The following is a 21,405-nucleotide window of genomic DNA, read 5'->3' on the forward strand; positions in this document are numbered from 1 at the left end:
GATATATTTTTTCTTAAAAGGTGCCCATACTGAACTAGCAAACTCCCCGGCAGTTCCAGTTCCGATCCGCATACGGGCCCGAATACTACTCTACACTAATCACTGCCTTCGGCTTTTTTCGTTACGCGCTCTTCAAGCGGTTTGACCCGGATTGACCTTTTGTTGCTACTGAAGCAAATATGGCTGAACATTGATGAATGAGGATAATTGTTATTAACTTTACCAGTATATATGAATAAAAACACTAACCGTAAGTAAAATGCACTCAATCCAAATAATTTTACAAAATAAAATTTACAAATTTCTGTATCGTTAGGTCGAAGAATTCAATTCTGGCATGAAAACTCGATCGACTTTGTTGCATTATGCCATATAAAAAAATCTTTGTCAATGAAGAAACATAAAATATGATCTTCTCGTCTGTGAAGTTGAAGGAACACTTAACGCTATAGCTTTTGATATTAAATTGGACATACTTTTAATAAACTGGCACCCAATCATCAGCTAATAAACTCGTTTGAAGAACAGAATAAAATGTTGGGAGAGTGGCTAAATTTTACCCGAGAAGCTGCTCCATGTGAATTAAAGATATTTTACAAAAGACAAATTTGGACTCTATAGGGATAAATTTAGGATTTCCTGGGAAAGGGGTGCAAATAATGCCAAATTGACACATGGCTTCAAATATATTATTTAAACGAACTTCAGTAAGGGCTGTATTACATGTATATTATATTAAGACTCTGTTTACTTACCAATCTCCGAATTTCTCAAAACTCAATTTAGATTTCATGGATAAAAAAAATAAAACAATCATAAATTATTATAATTGAAAAATAATATAGGGTAACTCACACATTACTAAATTTGTTATGCAATTTGCTTTTATTATATATATGTCACCATGGTCATGTATGTATTAATTTACAATATTCTGGATGGGAGCATTTCCATTTCAATATTACTATATTTTATTGAATTATTATCCAGTCAATTTATAGTCTATACAATATAATAATAATTAACCCCCCCCCCCCAAAAAAAAAAAAGTAAAATCTTTATAATTTTGGGTAATTTTTCAATAAGCACTGTTTAAGTCAGAATATCTCTCCCTTAGACTCAATGTAAAAAAAATGTTGAATTACATAAATTCCCTACCTACCTACCATTTATTTTCAAAGATGTAATAGGAAACACACACAGTATTTTATTTGGCCTTAGCCCTTATATATACAATGTACATGTACTCTTAATAAACCTTTTATTCCTGCAATAAAAAACACTTTTGACTACATTGTATAATTCTAAGACACCAGTAATCAATTCTAATGTTTTTATTTTTATCTTACAGATGGTGACAAAAAAGATAACAGCACAGTGTTAAGATTGAATCAGAATTAATAAAACAAAAAGATTATAATAGGTATTGGTTTTTTTTTTAAATATTTTTATTTGCATGGATTAATTACTTTATCAATTTATAAAAAAAATACTATTTAATTATCCTGCCTTGCATGGAATAAAATGACAACTTACATTGTTCTAAAAAAAAATGTTTGTAAATAATGAGTAAAATTAATGCTCAATAACAATGTTTAAAATGTTAACATGAAAACTGATTTTGATTTGAAGCCATATTTTATGAAATTGATTAATGTAGACAAATCTTTTTTATACATTGTAGTTACAAATGTAGGTGACACTTAAACACTCAATATCTTTCTTTAATTAGTATAGTAGGATGATACAGATTGATGCCTGTGAAAGAATTATAAAAAAGGTTGCATTCAGTTTTTTATTGTCAATAATACTTCCCTCCCCCTATTTTTCAAACTTTTTATATGTTAAATAATGCAGGTCCTTGCATTTCAACAATTTATTTTTAGTTGTACTCATTTTATTATTTCTTATTACTTTCAGCTCCCTCAACCAGAAGAACTATGAACACAGTTATTGATTTCTATGTTTCCTTGGAGATTTTAACAGTTATTGTTAAAACTTGAAATCTAACAGAATGAAAATTTGAGAAAATTTACATATACAGTGTACATGTACATGTAGCTTCAATATAAATCAACTGATACACCGTAAGTATGTCTTCTATATATGAAAGTTATAAATTGGTTTGTTTACAAAATTTATTTTTTACTAGATATATATGAGTAAATACCGGACCAAATTATTTATTAAAGCAAATACTCACAAACGTTTTTTTTTTTTAAATTACTAATATTTCCTATATGGTGATATAAATTATATGATCAAATTGTGGATACAACTACATGGTTTATGCTATAAACTGTGAATATAAAAAAAGAGTATGTTGTATGATTGCCAATGAGAAAACTCTTCCAACAAGAGACCAAATGACAGAAGTTAACAACTGTAGCCTATAGTAGGTCATAGTACAGTCTTAAACAATAAGTAAAGCCCATACCACTCAGAGAGCTATAAAATACACTGAAATGACAAATGTGAAACAATTAAAACTAGAAATTTGGCCTAATTTATCATACATGTATGTACAAAATAATGAACGAAAAATAAATATGTGACACATCAAACAACAACCACTGAATTAAAGGCTCCTGATTTGGGACAGACACAGACATACATAATGTATCGGGTTAAACATGTTCGCTGGGACCCAACCCTCCCCTTACCTGGGACAGTGGTGTAAGAGTACAAAATAAAAACAAACTATAAAATTCAGTTGAAAAAGACTTAAATCTTAACTCATCATGAGATGGATACAAGTAGAAATAAATAAAACCAAGAAAAAGGGGGCATGGTCAGGTACTATTACATACAAACAACTGAAAGACACTTAGTATAGATCTAGATTATTTACTCTAAGCACACTCAAGCTTAATAGATGTGAAAAATACCCTAAATCTGATAGGTCCTGCAACTTTTGGAAGAAACTCCAAAAAATTACTTATAAAGGGAACTCAATCTAAATTTTGTGTTAAAATTTCATGAGAAATTGTTCAAAGCAAAGGAGAAGGACTATTTTTTGTCCAAGAATATAAACTATTCCAAAAAGCCCCATTATGTTTGGAATTGCATAAATTTAAGAAACATGAATTAAAAACATAATATTTTTTATACGACCGCAAAAATTAAAAAATTTTTGGTCGTTATTGGTATCACGTTGGCGGCGTCGTCGTCTGCGTCGTCGTCATAGTCCGAATACTTTTAGTTTTCGCACTCTAACTTTAGTAAAAGTGAATAGAAATCTATGAAATTTTAACACAAGGTTTATGATCACAAAAGGAAGGTTGGGATTGATTTTGGGAGTTTTGGTCCCAACATTTTAGGAATTAGGGGCCAAAAAGGGCCCAAATAAGCATTTTCTTGGTTTTCGCACCATAACTTTAGTTTAAGTAAATAGAAATATATGAAATTTTGACACAAGGTTTATGACCACAAAAGGAAGGTTGGGATTGATTTTGGGAGTTTTGGTTCCAACAGTTTAGGAATTAGGGGCCAAAAAAGAGCCCAAATAAGCATTATTCTTGGTTTTCGCACAATAACTTTAGTATAAGTAAATAGAAATCTATGAAATTTAAACACAAGGTTTATGACCATAAAAGGAAGGTTGGGTTTGATTTTGGGAGTTTTGGTCCCAACAGTTTAGGAATAAGGGGCCCAAAGGGTTCAAAATTAAACTTTGTTTGATTTCATCAAAAATTGAATACTTGGGGTTCTTTGATATGCTGAATCTAAAAATGTACAGTATTCAGCAATAGCAAGAAATCTTCAATTGCACAGTATTGTGCAATAGCAAGAAATTTTCAATTGCACAGTATTGCGCAATAACAAGAAATCTTCAATTGCACAGTGTTGTGCAATAGCAAATATTTTCAATTGCACAGTATTGCGCAATAGCAAGAAATATCTAATTGCAATTTCAATTGGAGTTATCTTTCTTTGTCCAGAATAGTAGTTGAATCAACTTAAATCATTGTTTTATACAATATATATAATTGATATTTCAATTGGAGTTATCTTTCTTTGTCCAGAATAGTAGTTGAATCAACTTAAATCATTGTTTTATACAATATACAATGTATATTCACTTTTACTACCAACTGATAAATTAAAACAATCTTTACCATTCAGTGATAACAAGCACTTTATTTTACATTTTAATATTTTATGATGTATTTGAATGAGTAGTTATTGTTGCAAACTCCATTATTAGAAATTTGAATTGAGATCAGTTTTGGAAAAAGGGAAAGGGGGATGTGAAAAAAAAAAAAATGGGGGGGGGTTAAATTTTTCTCATTTCAGATTTCATAAATAAAAAGAAAATTTCTTCAAACATTTTTTTGAGAGGATTAATATTCAACAGCATAGTGAATTGCTCAAAGGCAAAAAAAATATTTTAAGTTCATTAGACCACATTCATTCTGTGTCAGAAACCTATGCTGTGTCAACTATCTAATCACAATCCAAATTTAGAGCTGAATCCAGCTTGAATGTTGTGTCCATACTTGCCCCAACCGTTCAGGGTTCAACCTCTGCGGTTGTATAAAGCTGTGCCCTGCGGAGCATCTGGTTGTCTGATAAGGTCACAATTACATCATGAAGACGAGGACAAATATAGAATTTATGCAGTTTCCAAAACAACAAAATAATTTAAGAAAACCTTTACTATAACTATTGACATAATCTAACTAAATATAATTTTTTTCTTGGATGGGCACATTACAGTCTAAAATATAATTTTATTTGACAAAAAACAAAGAAAATTAAGAAATTTTACAAATTTGGTCAAAGTTTATTGCCATGGTAACTCTTTAGTTGTAAAAAAAAACCCATTGTTTTCTGAATATGGTGTACCTTAGTCTAGTTTGGACAAATTTTGAAATATTTAGGATAACTGTTAAATTAGCAGTAATATCTGGGCCAAATAAAAACCTTTTTTAGTTAGCCCCTACTACTTTGAGATATTGAACAAAGTGTTGCCATAATGATTTTAAAGGATGGATGGACAAACAGTGGCATACCATATACATCCCTTACCTACCAGAAGTTACAAAGTTATAAAAAAAATGTTTATATATTTTCAGATCACAATTATGTCAACCTAATCATTGGAAGTTTATCAAGTTACATGAGAAGCATTGAAAGCCTGCAGAGATTCTACATGTATAAATAAATGGAACAGACTCACACTTAAAAATAACTTTTACACAAGACTAATGCACTCTCAAACAAGGATTATTCATGTTTCAATGAGTGAATTGAAGTGCATACTAGCTGCTCATGAAAATTTGTGTGCATTTTTTAAATATTTATTTTCGTTTTATTGATTGTTGTTTTCAAAAATTTGTATGTCTTCATAAATTAATCATGAACATACATGTATTGTTGTTAATAATTAAAATAGATATAAAGAATATTTTTATCTCAGTTTTAGCCAAATGATACAGTTAAATCTGATTTAACTTCTTTCCAAATATATAAACATATGAATTCAAGGAGATTTGGGGTATAGGTTCATATGACAGCATCCCAACAACAACAAAAAACCACAAGACTAAAGTTGATTACAATTTTCCAAAACAGAATAGTTTCAATTGGCCATTCATCAAAAAGTGTGAATATATTTATAGCCCAACAAATAAAGATCTGCTATCAACAAAAAGAAAACAGTAATAAAATTATCTCGCAAATGAATTACTATTGTGTAAACAGGGTTAACCCGATCTCAAAATGGATACATTATAAACACTTTTGATTAAATAGTAGATTTTATGCATAAAAAAATGCAGTATTACAACTGCTTTTACTACAATGACATTCATTTTTGTCATGAATTTGATGTTAAAATAATTATGGCATATATTACCATATGAGATATTCAAGCTCCATGTAGCTTCCAGGTTTTTGTCAAGCGTGCGACTTTTGTCGCAGAAAGCTTGACATAGGGATAGTGATCTGGCGGCAGCTGTGTATGCTAACTTCTTAAAAGCTTTATATTTTAGAAGGTGGAAGACCTGGATGCTTCATACTTTGTATATAAATGCTTCATGTTACAAAGTTTCCGTCAGTCACATGTCCAATGTCCTTGACCTCATTTTCATGGTTCAGTGACCACTTGAAAAAAGTTAATATTTTTTGTAATGTGAAATTCTCTCCTATCATAAGTAAAAGGATAACTATATTTGGTATGTGCGTAGCTTGCAAGGTCCTCATGCCCGTCAGACAGTTTTCACTTGACCTCATTTCATGGATCAGTGAACAAGGTTAAGTTTTGGTGGTCAAGTCCACATCTCAGATACTATAAGCAATAGGTCTAGTATATTCGGTGTATGGAAGCACTGTAAGGTGTACATGTCCAACTGGCAGGTGTCATCTGACCTTGACCTCATTTTCATGGTTCATTGGTCAAAGTTAAGTTTTTGAGTTTTGGTCTTTTTTTTCTAATACTCTATGCAATATGTCAACTATATTTGGTGTATGGAAATATTTTATGATCTATATATCAGTTGCACAGGTTTTATTTGACCTTGACCTCATTTTCACAGTTCATTGCTCAGTGTTAAAGTTTTGTGTTTTGGTCTGGGTTTTTTTAAACTATAAGCTATAGGTCAATTATATTTGTTGATTGGAAGAATTGTTAGCTGTACATGTCTGCCTGGCATGGTTCATCTGACCTTGACCTCATTTTCATGGTTCATTGGTCAATGTTAAGTTTTCTTGGTTAATGTTAAGTTTATGTGACAGTTGAAATAAAGCTTTATATCTAGGACTATCAACATAATATCAATGATTAGTAAAGAAGGCGAGACATTTCAGCGTGTGCACTCTTGTGTTTCCTTACTGAATAAAAATTATGAGATTTCAATCGCTAGTGAGACAATAATTTAGCAGTGACAAACAGGCAATTGGACCAGATTCCTTTTCAAAGTTTTTGAAATATAAGTTGATTTACAGTACATATATTCATCACTGGTTTAATGCACACAACTACAATAACAATTATTGTTAATGCCAAGAGTATCAGGACATAATTTGGGTGTAACAGCTACCAAGGTATCTGTTAGCTTAAAACCCAGTCCCCAATCATGTATATTAAATAATTGAAATTGGTTAATGTGCAGTAAAAGTAAAGAGTATATGTACAATAATGTAAGAGAGAAGGGGTCAAGATAATGTTTTGATGAGCAGTAATAAAAATACAATAAAAATTAATGCAGCAAGGTTCAGTATTTCAAAGAATTATTTCATAGGTGTCTAGGTAAAATGTTTGAACAAGAATAGGATTCATAATTATAAGGACCATTACACCTACATATACCATTCATCTATTAAAAGGGGGGAATGTTTGTTTTGTCTCTCGGAAGTAACATAAATTTAAACTGCATTGATCAATTTGTTTTATACAACTGCTAGAAATTTGTGGCTGTGTAATGGTATGGTGATGTCATCATTGGGAGACATTTAGTTTTTAGACAATAACTAAAGTATAAGAGAAGGGATCTGTACAAGATGGTCCAACCGGTCCAAAATTAAAGTTTTTGTTTGAATTTATAAAAAATAAATATTAAGGTTTTTTTGTTATGCTGAATCTAACCATGAATTCAATTTAGATTTTGAGCCCCATTATTAAATTAGTCCACATTGAAGTCCTAAGGGTCCAAAACTAAACTTAATTAGTTTTCATTAAAAGTTCAATTCTTCTGATTCTTTGATATGGTGAATCTCAACATGTATTTATATTTTGAATATTATACCATATTACATGTACATATTATAAAGGAAATATCCAGTTTTAAAATTTAAAGTTCTTAGTCCACATTCAATCTGTGCCAGAAATCAAGCTATGTCAAATATATATATAATCACAATCCAAATTGAGAGGTGTATCAAGCTTGAATGTTGTGTCCATTATTGTTCAGGGTTCCACCTCTGGGTAGTATCTAGCAGCACCCAACCATGCCAACAGAGCATTATATTTTGGAAGGAACAAACTTATTTTAACAATTCACTTTTGAAAACAATTATTATAGATACAACGTACATAAATGCTGATTTCATGAATTTTCTTGTTTCATTACACCTCTGTCATGATTGATGAAAAGAAAGACTGACCATATTCATACTTGAGTTGATGATGTCATAAAAAAGTTCAAGCGGTGGATGTGTGGTTGTTCACAAATAAAATAAAACTGAATAAACATTATAATTGCTATTGTAGGTAAGAAAATCTGGAACACATGTTAAAATATATCACATTTTGTAAGGTTTGACATGACAAAATGACTGAGATTACTAAATAAGTTTTAGTCATTGCAGACTGTGCAGGTTATACCTTATGACCTATAATAGTTGCTTAAATCAATATCATTTGAACTTTGGTGGATAGTCACATTAGCAATCATACCTGAACTCCATATTTTAATCATCATGTATATTACAGCACATAATGTGTTAAGAGTTTCTGTTCCAATCATTGTATAAATATCAAATGGCCAATATATTATGTGCTACTCAAGTTAGTGAACATATTGAAGGGCTAACTGACAACCTCTTTACTTCATACTGAGAATGTCTTGTCATAGTGAAAGTACAAAAGTGAAAAGAATGAAAATGGCACATTTTTATGTTTATGTTATTTGCACAAACACTTTTCCCAGAGAACCTTACTTCTATCTGGTATTTTTTACTAACAATGTTAAACCTTGAACAGAAATGATATGAACCTACAGTCTTATGTTACATGGGAAGGGGCACTGACTGACCTAAAAAAAAGGGGGGGGGTTGTTTCCAGTCATGCTTCAGTGATTCCCTATATAAAACCAACATTTTCTAGGGAAAAAAGGGGGGCTGGGCCACCCTGGATCTGACTATAAATGGATAAAAGATGTCCCTTAATGTTCATAATCATGATAATGAGAAAAGGAAACATGGAAAGGCTTGCATAATTTGGTAGACCAAACTTCCTCCGTTGACAACCGCATATTCATTCAAATCATCATTTGTACCTGTCCATGTTTATGTTGCAGCATTTGGGCTTGTTTTCCCTTTGGACTTAGGAGGGACTATGCGCCTAACATACATTTCAAATTATATATCTGATTCACGTTTCCCTCCATGTTTACTTTCCAAAGGGTTCGGGGAGATAACTTAGATAAGAATGCACACATAATAAAGGTCCTGTGTGGGACGTAAATTTAATGCTCATTTTTTAAATCTAGGAAAAGTTGTTTAAATTTTGGGAAGAAATTATCAAATTAAAGTATTTCAAGCCGGTAACTAATGGTTCTGAGGAAATTTATTGCGTAGATAATCGTTCCAAAATTTGGAACGAATTTCGAAAGCCGGTGGCACAAACTCCGGACAGTGATCGTTTCCGTTCCGGAACTGTTTTCCTTTACTCCATCAATCACTGCCACCGGCTTTCGAAATTCGTTCCAAATTTTGGAACGATTATCTACGCAATAAATTTCCTCAGAACCATTAGTTACCGGCTTGAAATACTTTAATTTGATAATTTCTTCCCAAAATTTAAACAACTTTTCCTAGATTTAAAAAATGAGCATTAAATTTACGTCCCACACAGGACCTTTATTATGTGTGCATTCTTATCTAAGTTATCTCCCCGAACCCTTTGGAAAGTAAACATGGAGGGAAACGTGAATCAGATATATAATTGAAATGTATGTTAGGCGCATAGTCCCTCCTAAGTCCAAAGGGAAAACAAGCCCAAATGCTGCAACATAAACTTGGACAGGTACAAATGATGATTTGAATGAATATGCGGTTGTCAACGGAGGAAGTTTGGTCTACCAAATTATGCAAGCCTTTCCATGTTTCCTTTTCTCATTATCATGATTATGAACATAAAGGGACATCTTTTATCCATTTATAGTCAGATCCAGGGTGGCCCAGCCCCCCCCCCTTTTTCCCTAGAAAATGTTGGTTTATTATATAGGGAATCACTGAAGCATGACTGGAAACACCCCCCTTTTTTTTAGGTCAGTCAGTGCCCCTTCCCATGTAATATAAGACTGTAGGTTCATATCATTTCTGTTCAAGGTTTAACATTGTTAGTAAAAAATACCAGATAGAAGTAAGGTTCTCTGGGAAAAGTGTTTGCAAATAACATAAACATAAAAATGTGCCATTTTCATTCTTTTCACTTTTGTACTTTCACTATGACAAGACATTCTCAGTATGAAGTAAAGAGGTTGTCAGTTAGACTACAACCCTACATATATAAACTTTAAAGTTTGCATCATTGACATATAGTGAACACATTTGTGACTAATTAACAAATGACCATGTTAACTTGCCCTTCAATATGTTCACTAACTTGAGTAGCACATAATATATTGGCCATTTGATATTTATACAATGATTGGAACAGAAACTCTTAACACATTATGTGCTGTAATATACATGATGATTAAAATATGGAGTTCAGGTATGATTGCTAATGTGACTATCCACCAAAGTTCAAATGATATTGATTTAAGCAACTATAGGTCATAAGGTATAACCTGCATGTGCCACAGTCTGCCATGACTAAAACTTATTTAGTAATCTCAGTCATTTTGTCATGTCAAACCTTACAAAATGTGACATATTTTAACATGTGTTCCAGATTTTCTTACCTACAATAGCAATTATAATGTTTATTCAGTTTTATTTTATTTGTGAACAACCACACATCCACCGCTTGAACTTTTTTATGACATCATCAACTCAAGTATGAATATGGTCAGTCTTTCTTTTCATCAATCATGACAGAGGTGTAATGAAACAAGAAAATTCATGAAATCAGCATTTATGTACGTTGTATCTATAATAATTGTTTTCAAAAGTGAATTGTTAAAATAAGTTTGTTCCTTCCAAAATATAATGCTCTGTTGGCATGGTTGGGTGCGGCTAGATACTACCCAGAGGTGGAACCCAGAACAATAATGGACACAACATTCAAGCTTGATACAGCTCTCAATTTGGATTGTGATTATATATATATTTGACATAGCTTGATTTCTGGCACAGATTGAATGTAGACTAAGAACTTTAAATTTTAAAACTGGATATTTCCCTTATAATATGTACATGTAATATGGTATAATATTCAAAATATAAATACATGTTGAGATTCAGCAAAGAATCAGAAGAATTGAACTTTTAATGAAAACTAATTAAGTTTAGTTTTGGACCCTTAGGACTTCAATGTGGACTAATTTAATAATGGGGCTCAAAATCTAAATTCATGGTTAGATTCAGCATAACAAAAAAACCTTAATATTTATTTTTTATAAAAATCAAACAAAAACTTTAATTTTGGACCGGTTGGACCATCTTGTATAGATCCCTTCTCTTATACTTTAGTTATTGTCTAAAAACTAAATGTCTCCCAATGATGACATCACCATACCATTACACAGCTACAAATTTCTAGCAGTTGTATAAAACAAATTGATCAATGCAGTTTAAATTTATGTTACTTCCGAGAGAGAAAACAAACCTGCCCCCCTTTTAATAGATGAATGGTATATGTAGGTGTAATGGTCCTTATAATTATGAATCCTATTCTTGTTCAAACATTTTACCTAGACACCTATGAAATAATTCTTTGAAATACTGAACCTTGCTGCATTAATTTTTATTGTATTTTTATTACTGCTCATCAAAACATTATCTTGACCCCTTCTCTCTTACATTATTGTACATATACTCTTTACTTTTACTGCACATTAACCAATTTCAATTATTTAATATACATGATTGGGGACTGGGTTTTAAGCTAACAGATACCTTGGTAGCTGTTACACCCAAATTATGTCCTGATACTCTTGGCATTAACAATAATTGTTATTGTAGTTGTGTGCATTAAACCAGTGATGAATATATGTACTGTAAATCAATTGCTTATATTTCAAAAACTTTGAAAAGGAATCTGGTCCAATTGCCTGTTTGTCACTGCTAAATTATTGTCTCACTAGCAATTGAAATCTTATAATTTTTATTCAGTAAGGAAACACAAGAGTGCACACGCTGAAATGTCTCGCCTTCTTTACTAATCATTGATATTATGTTGATAGTCCTAGATATAAAGCTTTATTTCAACTGTCACATAAACTTAACATTAACCAAGAAAACTTAACATTGACCAATGAACCATGAAAATGAGGTCAAGGTCAGATGAACCATGCCAGGCAGACATGTACAGCTAACAATTCTTCCAATCAACAAATGTAATTGACCTATAGCTTATAGTTTAAAAAAACCCAGACCAAAACACGAAACTTTAACACTGAGCAATGAACTGTGAAAATGAGGTCAAGGTCAAATAAAACCTGCGCAACTGATATATAGATCATAAAATATTTCCATACACCAAATATAGTTGACATATTGCATAGAGTATTAGAAAAAAAAGACCAAAACTCAAAAACTTCACTTTGACCAATGAACCATGAAAATGAGGTCAAGGTCAGATGACACCTGCCAGTTGGACATGTACACCTTACAGTGCTTCCATACACCGAATATACTAGACCTATTGCTTATAGTATCTGAGATGTGGACTTGACCACCAAAACTTAACCGTGTTCACTGATCCATGAAATGAGGTCAAGTGAAAACTGTCTGACGGGCATGAGGACCTTGCAAGCTACGCACATACCAAATATAGTTATCCTTTTACTTATGATAAGAGAGAATTTCACATTACAAAAAATATTAACTTTTTTCAAGTAGTCACTGAACCATGAAAATGAGGTCAAGGACATTGGACATGTGACTGATGGAAACTTTGTAACATGAAGCATTTATATACAAAGTATGAAGGATCCAGGTCTTCCACCTTCTAAAATATAAAGCTTTTAAGAAGTTAGCATACACAGCCGCCGCCAGATCACTATCCCTATGTCAAGCTTTCTGCGACAAAAGTCGTACGCTTGACAAAAACCTGGAAGCTACATGGAGCTTGAATATCTCATATGGTAATATATGCCATAATTATTTTAACATCAAATTCATGACAAAAATGAATGTCATTGTAGTAAAAGCAGTTGTAATACTGCATTTTTTTATGCATAAAATCTACTATTTAATCAAAAGTGTTTATAATGTATCCATTTTGAGATCGGGTTAACCCTGTTTACACAATAATAATTCATTTGCGAGATAATTTTATTACTGTTTTCTTTTTGTTGATAGCAGATCTTTATTTGTTGGGCTATAAATATATTCACACTTTTTGATGAATGGCCAATTGAAACTATTCTGTTTTGGAAAATTGTAATCAACTTTAGTCTTGTGTTTTTTGTTGTTGTTGGGATGCTGTCCAATGAACCTATACCCCAAATCTCCTTGTATTCATATGTTTATATATTTGGAAAGAAGTTAAATCAGATTTAACTGTATCATTTGGCTAAAACTGAGATAAAAATATTCTTTATATCTATTTTAATTATTAACAACAATACATGTATGTTCATGATTAATTTATGAAGACATACAAATTTTTGAAAACAACAATCAATAAAACGAAAATAAATATTTAAAAAATGCACACAAATTTTCATGAGCAGCTAGTATGCACTTCAATTCACTCATTGAAACATGAATAATCCTTGTTTGAGAGTGCATTAGTCTTGTGTAAAAGTTATTTTTAAGTGTGAGTCTATTCCATTTATTTATACATGTAGAATCTCTGCAGGCTTTCAATGCTTCTCATGTAACTTGATAAACTTCCAATGATTAGGTTGACATAATTGTGATCTGAAAATATATAAACATTTTTTTTATAACTTTGTAACTTCTGGTAGGTAAGGGATGTATATGGTATGCCATTGTTTGTCCATCCATCCTTTAAAATCATTATGGCAACACTTTGTTCAATATCTCAAAGTAGTAGGGGCTAACATTGTTTTGGAAACTGCATAAATTCTATATTTGTCCTCGTCTTCATGATGTAATTGTGACCTTATCAGACAACCAGATGCTCTGCAGGGCACAGCTTTATACGACCGCAGAGGTTGAACCCTGAACGGTTGGGACAAGTATGGACACAACATTCAAGCTGGATTCAGCTCTAAATTTGGATTGTGATTAGATAGTTGACACAGCATAGGTTTCTGACACAGAACGAATGTGGTCTAATGAACTTAAAATATTTTTTTTGCCTTTGAGCAATTCACTATGCTGTTGAATATTAATCCTCTCAAAAAAATGTTTGAAGAAATTTTCTTTTTATTTATGAAATCTGAAATGAGAAAAATTTACCCCCCCCCCCCCCATTTTTTTTTTTCACATCCCCCTTTCCCTTTTTCCAAAACTGATCTCAATTCAAATTTCTAATAATGGAGTTTGCAACAATAACTACTCATTTAAATACATCATAAAATATTAAAATGTAAAATAAAGTGCTTGTTATCACTGAATGGTAAAGATTGTTTTAATTTATCAGTTGGTAGTAAAAGTGAATATACATTGTATATTGTATAAAACAATGATTTAAGTTGATTCAACTACTATTCTGGACAAAGAAAGATAACTCCAATTGAAATATCAATTATATATATTGTATAAAACAATGATTTAAGTTGATTCAACTACTGTTCTGGACAAAGAAAGATAACTCCAATTGAAATTGCAATTAGATATTTCTTGCTATTGCGCAATACTGTGCAATTGAAAATATTTGCTATTGCCCAATACTGTGCATTTGAAGATTTCTTGCTATTGCGCAATACTGTGCAATTGAAAATTTCTTGCTATTGCACAATACTGTGCAATTGAAGATTTCTTGCTATTGCTGAATACTGTACATTTTTAGATTCAGCATATCAAAGAACCCCAAGGATTCAATTTTTGTTAAATCAAACTAAGTTTAATTTTGGACCCTTTGGACCTTAATGTAGACCAATTTGAAAACGGGACCAAAAATTAAGAATCTACATACACAGTTAGATTCGGCATATCAAAGAACCCCAATTATTCAATTTTTGATGAAATCAAACAAAGTTTAATTTTGAACCCTTTGGGCCCCTTATTCCTAAACTGTTGGGACCAAAACTCCCAAAATCAAACCCAACCTTCCTTTTATGGTCATAAACCTTGTGTTTAAATTTCATAGATTTCTATTTACTTATACTAAAGTTATTGTGCGAAAACCAAGAATAATGCTTATTTGGGCTCTTTTTTGGCCCCTAATTCCTAAACTGTTGGAACCAAAACTCCCAAAATCAATCCCAACCTTCCTTTTGTGATCATAAACCTTGTGTTAAAATTTCATAGATTTCTATTCACTTTTACTAAAGTTAGAGTGCGAAAACTAAAAGTATTCGGACGACGACGCCAACGTGATACCAATATACGACCAAAAATTTTTTAATTTTTGCGGTCGTATAAAAAATATTATGTTTTTAATTCATGTTTCTTAAATTTATGCAATTCCAAACATAATGGGGCTTTTTGGAATAGTTTATATTCTTGGACAAAAAATAGTCCTTTAATGCCCTTCTCCTTTGCTTTGAACAATTTCTCATGAAATTTTAACACAAAATTTAGATTGAGTTCCCTTTATAAGTAATTTTTTGGAGTCTCTTTCAAAAGTTGCAGGACCTATCAGATTTAGGGTATTTTTCACATCTATTAAGCTTGAGTGTGCTTAGAGTAAATAATCTAGATCTATACTACATTGTAAGTGTCTTTCAGTTGTTTGTATGTAATAGTACCTGACCATGCCCCCTTTTTCTTGGTTTTATTTATCTCTACTTGTATCCATCTCGTGATGAGTTAAGATTTAAGTCTTTTTCAACTGAATTTTATAGTTTGTTTTTATTTTGTACTCTTACACCACTGTCCCAGGTAAGGGGAGGGTTGGGTCCCAGCGAACATGTTTAACCCGATACATTATGTATGTCTGTGTCTGTCCCAAATCAGGAGCCTTTAATTCAGTGGTTGTTGTTTGATGTGTCACATATTTGTTTTTCGTTCATTATTTTGTACATACATGTATGATAAATTAGGCCAAATTTCTAGTTTTAATTGTTTCACATTTGTCATTTCAGTGTATTTTATAGCTCTCTGAGTGGTATGGGCTTTACTCATTGTTTAAGACTGTACTATGACCTACTATAGGCTACAGTTGTTAACTTCTGTCATTTGGTCTCTTGTTGGAAGAGTTTTCTCATTGGCAATCATACAACATACTCTTTTTTTGTATTCACAGTTTATAGCATAAACCATGTAGTTGTATCCACAATTTGATCATATAATTTATATCACCATATAGGAAATATTAGTAATTTAAAAAAAAAAACGTTTGTGAGTATTTGCTTTAATATATAATTTGGTCCGGTATTTACTCAAATATATCTAGTAAAAAATAAATTTTGACAACAAACCAATTTATAACTTTCATATATAGAAGACATACTTACGGTGTATCAGTTGATTTATATTGAAGCTACATGTACATGTACACTGTATATGTAAATTTTCTCAAATTTTCATTCTGTTAGATTTCAAGTTTTAACAATAACTGTTAAAATCTCCAAGGAAACATAGAAATCAATAACTGTGTTCATAGTTCTTCTGGTTGAGGGAGCTGAAAGTAATTAATGAAATAATAAAATGAGTATAACTAAAAATAAATTGTTGAAATGCAAGGACCTGCATTAATTAACATATAAAAAGTTTGAAAAATAGGGGGAGGGAAGTATTATTGACAATAAAAAACTGAATGCAACCTTTTTTATAATTCTTTCACAGGCATCAATCTGTATCATCCTACTATACTAATTAAAGAAAGATATTGAGTGTTTAAGTGTCACCTACATTTGTAACTATAAAAAAGATTTGTCTACATTAATCAATTTCATAAAATATGGCTTCAAATCAAAATCAGTTTTCATGTTAACATTTTAAACATTGTTATTGAGCATTAATTTTACTCATTATTTACAAACATTTTTTTTTAGAACAACGTAAGTAGTCATTTTATTCCATGCAAGGCAGGATAATTAAATAATATTTTTTTTATAAATTGATAAAGTAATTAATCCATGCAAATAAAAATATTTAAAAAAAAAACCAATACCTATTATAATCTTTTTGTTTTATTCATTCTGATTCAATCTTAACACTGTGCTGTTATCTTTTTTGTCACCATCTGTAAGATAAAAATAAAAACATTAGAATTGATTACTGGCGTCTTAGAATTATAGTCAAAAGTGTTTTTTTATTGCAGGAATAAAAGGTTTATTAAGAGTACATGTACATGTACATTGTATATATAAGGGCTAAGGCCAAATAAAATACTGTGTGTGTTTCCTATTACATCTTTGAAAATAAATGGTAGGTAGGTAGGGAATTTATGTAATTCAACATTTTTTTTTTACATTGAGTCTAAGGGAGAGATATTCTGACTTAAACAGTGCTTATTGAAAAATTACAAAAAAAAACTTTAAGGTAGGCAGCTATTTCCAAGCTTAAAACATATAGGGTTTAGTACAGAGGGAAATAGGAAACACACATATTTATTTATTTGGCCTAAATGTGGTTCTTAAAGGGTAAATAGAATACAGAATAATTGGACCAAAATTATAAAGATTTTACTTTTTTTTTGGGGGGGGGGTTAATTATTATTATATTGTATAGACTATAAATTGACTGGATAATAATTCAATAAAATATAGTAATATCGAAATGGAAATGCTCCCATCCAGAATATTGTAAATTAATACATACATGACCATAGTGACATATATATAATAATAGCAAATTGCATAACAAATTTAGTAATGTGTGTGTTACCCTATATTATTTTTCAATTATAATAATTTATGATTGTTTTATTTTTTTATCCATGAAATCTAAATTGAGTTTTGAGAAATTCGGAGATTGGTAAGTAAACAGAGTCTTAATATAATATATAATACAGCCCTTACTGAAGTTCGTTTAAATAATGTATTTGAAGCCATGTGTCAATTTGGCATTATTTGCACCCCTTTCCCAGGAAATCCTAAATTTATCCCTATAGAGTCCAAATTTGTCTTTTGTAAAATATCTTTAATTCCACATGGAGCAGCTTCTCGGGTAAAATTTAGCCACTCTCCTAACATTGTATTCTGTTCTTCAAACGAGTTTATTAGCTGATGATTGGGTGCCAGTTCATTAAAAGTATGTCCAATTTAATATCAAAAGCTATAGCGTTTAAGTGTTCTTTCAACTTCACAGACGAGAAGATCATATTTTATGTTTCTTCATTGACGAAGATTTTTTTAAATGGCATAATGCAACAAAGTCGATCGAGTTTTCATGCCAGAATTGAATTCTTCGACATAACGATACAGAAATTTGCAAATTTTTATTTTGTAAAATTATTTGGATTGAGTGCATTTTACTTACGGTTAGTGTTTTTATTCATATATACTGGTAAAGTTAATAACAATTATCCTCATTCATCAATGTTCAGCCATATTTGCTTCAGTAGCAACAAAAGGTCAATCCGGGTCAAACCGCTTGAAGAGCGCGTAACGAAAAAAGCCGAAGGCAGTGATTAGTGTAGAGTAGTATTCGGGCCCGTATGCGGATCGGAACTGGAACTGCCGGGGAGTTTGCCGGTGGCAGTGATTGATGGAGTAAAGGAAAACAGTTCCGGAACGGAAACGATCACTGTCCGGAGTTTGCTGAACTAGCATAATCTAGATGTGTTCTTACAAGTGTTTTATATAATGGAATAAAGATTTCTGCATTTAGATTTTTGAATGATCTTCTTAGCTTTTGGGTTTGCTTTTGCATTTTCTGATAATCCCTTCTCAAATTTCTTCTTAAGTTTATTAACTGATGATTTTGTTTTATTCCTTACTCTGTTATACTCAGCTCTAATTTCCGGGTCTTGGTTGGTTACAATTTTCTTTGACAGTATATTTTTCCTCTTAATTAATTCTCTGGTTTTTTTGTCTACTGGGAAAGCGTTTTTCTTCTTTCCAATTTGTGTCATTTTTTTTTGATGGTACGAATCTTTGTTCTAATTCATTTAGAGTGGTTAAAAAGTATTTCCAGTTTGTGTCGACAGAAAAGTCATCTTTAATTTCTTCCTGCCAATTTATCTTATCCAATTCTAGTTTAAAATCATGGTAGTTCCCATGGTCATACAGCTTAGCTATTCTTGGTTTGTTCTTAATGTTTATATAACAGTTGTAGTCAAAGGACAATACACAGTGGTCACTTTTCCCTAGAGGGCTCATGTATTCTAGATTACTAATCATTTCTTCTTCGTTCGTCAATATCAGATCTAAGGTATGCGGAGTATCTGTACCTCTCCATCTTGTTGGTTTGATTGTATGTTGGAATAGGAAATTTTCTTGTATCGAATCTAAAAATCTGTTTTCGATGCTATTTTCATTTTCTCCTTTTGTGTTCCATATCTCCCAATCTATTGCTGGGTAATTAAAGTCTCCCATAATAAGTATATGCGAAAATCCTTTCTGAGTTGCTTCCGATATTAATTCCGTTAGTTTATCATTATATTCCTTTGTGTTGTTAGATGGTGATCTGTATATTAGGTCTATCAATAATTTGTCATTCTGGTTAAGTTTGATCTTAATAAATATGTTTTCTTGGAATTGGGCTTCCATATTTACTTCTGTCGATTCAAGATTTGAGTCTATATATAATAGTAGTCCTCTTCCTTCATCCGTTTCTAGATTTTTCTCATACATTTTATAGTTTCCCACCTCTGGTAATGAGTGTTCTGCCTTGGATGGTTTGTACCTATTAACCTTTGGTTTAACTTCTGTTATTCCAATTATATTTGGTTTATTATCCCTTGCTCTTACTATTAATTCGGATAATTTGTTGAATAGCTGGTCTGCATTTGTATAAAAACAGTTCAATTCGGGTAGAACTGCAAAACTATTTACATTTTCGCCGTTAAAAACCTTTTCCCTATTTTTTACAGTTTTATTTACATCCTTTGAACTTTTTTTCACTACTTCTTTATTCTTATCACTTTTCTGGCCCAGGGTGGTCCTTTTACTTTGTATTGGTATTCCCCCGATATGCATTGTTCTTGTAGCTTTTTTGCCTCTGCCCATGGTACTTTCTCCTGTTCTCTTTCACTTTGTGTCAGGTCATTACTAACGTTGACTTTCTCATATTTTGGCATACCTCTGATATAATGCATATTTTTGAATAGAGTGAGTTTCGAGTCTATGCTTTTAAGATTAACCAATAAGGGTCTACTATCTTTCTTACTATCGTACTTCCCTAGCCTTTTGGTTTTCATTATATTTCCTTCCTCCAGGTGTATTTTTGCATCATAAAAAAGTTCATTTATTTTCTCTGTATCATGGTCTATTCTTTCTTGTTTAACCTCGGATTGATTTTCTGTGATGCCAAATATAATCAGGTTTTTCTCTCTTGCTTTTCTTTCATTCATCTCTTCTATCACTGTTGTAACTGTTGCTTTCTTTTGCGGCCCTGTTCCCTTATTTTCAGCTTCCTCCATTTTTATGTACAGCGTCCCCTGTTTTAGTAGCTTCATCTTTAGCTATTTCTCTGATCATTTCTTTATCACAGCTATTTTTAATTATTGATTCTTCTACTATTTCCCTAACTCTTGTCTCGTCACATTTAGTGTCAACAGCTAATTCTAAAAATTGTATTCTCTGCTCATAATTTGCCATTATCTCCTTACATCTCGCCTCTATCTTTAGATCAGTAACTATGTGTTCTTTTACTGTTTTCCTACATGGGACGCAGACAGTATGTATTTTACCTATTTTTTCAAAATAAAACCATTTGATATAGAATATTTTTTTTTTACATAAAACAATTAAGTATTTAATAAACTGAGTATTTAGAAAATTATTATAATAATATAGAATCAAAACTATTTATGAGCATTAAATCTCTTCCATTGCAATTTGGCTATCATCCCTTGTTGGAATTTTTAATTTAGATTAAACTTAATTGTTACAGTTTGCAGTCGCTTAACGTACAGTGGCGAATATTTCATAAGAATTTAAGAAAAAAAAGAAAAAAATGCAGAAGATAGGCAAAGCGGTTGACCGTGCGAGATGACGCGTCACGGTCAATTTCGACTTCCACTAGAAAGTCTTCTATGTTTATCAGTGTCTATACCTGAGTGGATCATCAGAATGGCACTGACTTTAAGAATAAGACATGTAAGACAAAACATTTTTGGAAAGTCTCCTTTTTTATCCATTGAACTAGATTCCCGGTTGGTTTATTGTTCTGTGTTCTGTGTCCTGTAAGTCACAGTTTGCTCCGCTGAACGTCAAAGTGGCAAATATTTTATGCATAATACAGATGACCGACCGTTGAAATCAAAGATACATGGTTAACATCTTTTGTGTGTTTATAAGATACTATACTAGCTTGTCAAATATTAAT

At 31.5% G+C, this 21,405-nt stretch overlaps 2 long non-coding RNA genes across 3 annotated transcripts; one reads left to right on the forward strand and one right to left on the reverse strand.

The window, feature by feature from the left end:
• Positions 1-36: 36 nt before the first annotated feature.
• LOC143048540 (uncharacterized) lies at positions 37-5,408 on the forward strand. 2 transcript variants are annotated; one of them, XR_012969875.1, is made up of 4 exons: positions 37-250; positions 1,352-1,423; positions 1,921-2,087; positions 5,079-5,408. It is a non-coding gene; the product is annotated as an uncharacterized LOC143048540 (long non-coding RNA). The 2 variants fall into 2 exon arrangements; XR_012969877.1 differs by lacking the exon at positions 1,352-1,423 and having other exon boundaries at positions 39-250.
• Positions 5,409-13,428: 8,020 nt separating this feature from the next.
• Positions 13,429-18,594, reverse strand: LOC143048547 (uncharacterized). The gene is made up of 4 exons (XR_012969878.1): positions 18,394-18,594; positions 17,084-17,155; positions 16,425-16,591; positions 13,429-13,758 (listed from the first exon to the last, which is right to left on the reverse strand). It is a non-coding gene; the product is annotated as an uncharacterized LOC143048547 (long non-coding RNA).
• Positions 18,595-21,405: the final 2,811 nt, after the last annotated feature.

Source organism: Mytilus galloprovincialis, chromosome 1 (genome assembly GCF_965363235.1).
Source record: "Mytilus galloprovincialis chromosome 1, xbMytGall1.hap1.1, whole genome shotgun sequence".
NCBI lineage: Eukaryota > Metazoa > Mollusca > Bivalvia > Mytilida > Mytilidae > Mytilus > Mytilus galloprovincialis.